A 2,971-nucleotide genomic window follows, 5' to 3' on the forward strand; every position below is an offset into this window, starting at 1 on the left:
AGATCCCCATGATCCGTCATTCTGCTCCATAGCCTTGTGATCCAGCTCCTCCAGCATCCACGTCATCTGCTGGTGGAGGAACTCAGCCCGGTGCTGCATGCGCAGGCGTGTGTCCTCATCCAGCTCATCGTTAACCACCTTTGCATTCTGGAGGATGGTTTTCACCAGCGTGACCAGGAACATCGCCTGCAGGAGGACAGACAGAAGGGTTTCACAGCTCTGCTTTGTGTGCTGAATCTCTCATCCACGGCAGTCTCTGGCCTGTGTGTGCATTCACTCTGCCTCAGGCTAGAGCAGGACAGCACTGCCTGTTGCTCTCCTCTATACCTGCCCCTCATTGTGATGTCCCTTGTGATGTCTCTGGTGTCAGTGACATCACAACCAGCCCAGCCCTGCCCTTCATGCCCACCCCAGCTCAGACCTCACAATGGCCCCAAGAAACCAAAGACCTGACACCCAGCCTGCCAGCTGCCTAGTCCCCTCTCCTTGCTGCCTGCTGTCTCCCATCCCTTCTTCCATTACTGCCAGATCCTTTCATTTCTCTTTTCTTCCTTCCCTCCCTTCTCAGTGCCATTGCACTCCTCTCCCTTCTCTCACAGGTCGTAATGGTCATACTACTCCTCATCTGGCTTGTGCAATGGATCTACCATTACATCAATGTGTACCTGGATAAGGACCCCAACCAGCAGAGGACTCAGATGCTGCAGGAGTTGCCCCAGGGGACTCTGGAGCAGAGGTCCTGGGGAGCTGTGCTCTGGACTGCCTTGGAGCAATGGCTGTTCTGGGCCATTGCTGGAACCCTGCTGCTCTTGACACTCTACCAGCGGCTCAGGAAAAGCACCTGTGAGGTGGAGAACATCAGGGACTCAGAGAGTGAAGAAAGTGAGGAAGAAAATCCTGCTGACATGAACATGATCTGCATCTTTTCAAGACGCTTCCAGCTGTCAGTGCCGAAGCTGGCCTCCGGGAGACGGGTGGTGCAGGAGCTGCTGACTGACCTTCTCCAAGTCTCCCATGATCTCTTTTCAGACAGCTCCTTCCTGGTGCTGGAACCAGCCATTGGGGTGGGCAGTGCCTATGAAGGATGGAGTCCCCAGAAGGAGGATGTTGTCTACTGCATGTTTGTGCCCCTGAAGCCTCCCCGTGGGTATGTCTTCCACCTGGAACCAGACACCATGTGGGAGATGCCCCAGATATGCAGGCGTGTCCGCGTGGAGCTGGTGTGCACTTGCGCCGGGAAACAGCCTGACCAGAAAATGCTGTGCTTCCTCCATGACTCTGTGGAGGAGCTGAAGAACAATCAGGCGGCCAGCCTTCTACACACCCTCTGCACTGGCCTTTACCTTGATGGGGAGAAGATTGCCCTCTGGTTCCAGACGTTTGTGATCTCAGCCTGGTCGGTGTTGCCTCAGTCCCGCCAGTACCGCATGAAGGTGCTTCCCTCCTGCCGCTCCTGCAAGATGAAGCTGATGAAAGCCTTGGGAGAACCCTTTATGTGAAGATGATATTTTGTGTGCAGCTTGGTAATTCAGACATCTTCCTGAGTAGCCAGCCTACAGAGGCCAAATACCCCCCAGGCACGACATGGCTGGAGAGCTTTGCTGTGGCAGAGGCAAAATTCTTCAGGCATGTCTCCATGCAGGCCCCACCCCACAGCTGCCACCTCAAATGCCTGCGGCTCTGTGCTCGCCTTCTGGAGGGCTCAGACCTTCCTATCTATGCCTTGAAAACCACGGTCATGCACCTCCTGACCTTGATCCCCCTGTCAGAATGGCAGCACAGGTATCTCATGATGCGGGTGGATGACATAATGCGCTACCTGCGCTGTTGCCTAGAGGAGAAGCGTCTCAAGCACTTCTTCCTTGGCAATGAGGACATGCCTGAGGAGATCTCCTTGCCCCCAGCCTTCCAAGAGGCACAGCCACTGAACCTCTTCCAGCACCTGGCACAGGATCCAGCTGCCCAGACTAAGGCATTGAAGGAGTTTGATAAGCTGCAATTTCACCTCTACTTTGGGTTCTGAATGAGACAACTGTAGAATCACAGAATTGTAGAATCGTAGAACTGTGGAAGAATAGAATCGTTTGGTTTATAGGAAAATACTTCCAATATCATTCTAACCATACTTTGACCTTCTTGGAGCTTTAGTTGATGTAAAGTTTACAACAAACGGTGTGTTTGAACAAACACTGTATCTCTGAACATCCGTTCATCACTTTGGCATGGAATTTGGCTGCTCAGCTACCACAGAATTGGAAATTATAAGGTAGAAGACCTGAGCGGGGCTCTGGTTTCTCTGATTCCCTGACTACGACTCCCTCACTGTTTGTTCTTCTGCACTGGGGAAATAGGAATAATTGGTCACCCTCCCCAGCTGGGCTCACTGCCAAGTGGCATTTAATGTTGCTGCCCTCCACCTTCTCCTGCAAATGCCCTTTCTGAGAGAGTCCATTCCTCCTGTGAGTTTATTGGGTACAAAGACGGCAATAAATGATATATTTGAACAAACACTTCATCTGTGAGTCTCTCTGCATCACTTTGTCAGGGAGCACTGGCACAGGGTACTGGCTGCTCAGCTGCTGCAGCGTTGGGGAGAATTTTGCAGAAGAACTGCCAGGTGGGCTGGATAAAGCACTTGAGGACAGAGTGGGCTGCCTGGCTTCAGGATTCCCTGTTGTTGCAGGTTAATCCCAGTAGGCAGTTTGGCATCACACAAAAATTTAACAATTTAACAGTTGAAAGCAAGTAAATTAGAAGAATTTTTTAAAATTAAGAGTTAAAAAAAAAAAAAAAGAAAAAAAAAAGAAAAAAAAAGTGATAGACAATAAAATTGATCACCATGCACTTATCAATGCCAGACCCTTTTCCTAAACACTGATCAGCTCCCCTTCCAGGTAACTCCCTCATTTTATATACTGGCCATCACAGCCTATGGGATATCCCTTTGGCCAGTTTGGACCACCTGTCCTAA

General features: G+C 50.8%; 1 pseudogene across 1 annotated transcript; it reads left to right on the plus strand.

Moving 5' to 3' along the window:
• The first annotated feature begins 605 nt into the window (after positions 1-605).
• On the plus strand, positions 606-2,023 carry LOC310910915 (inositol 1,4,5-trisphosphate receptor-interacting protein-like 1; annotated as a pseudogene). Its single transcript has one exon. The product of its transcript is annotated as an inositol 1,4,5-trisphosphate receptor-interacting protein-like 1 (transcript).
• Positions 2,024-2,971: the final 948 nt, after the last annotated feature.

This window comes from Zosterops lateralis, assembly GCF_965231275.1.
Source record: "Zosterops lateralis genome assembly, chromosome: 6".
Taxonomy (NCBI): Eukaryota; Metazoa; Chordata; class Aves; order Passeriformes; family Zosteropidae; genus Zosterops; species Zosterops lateralis.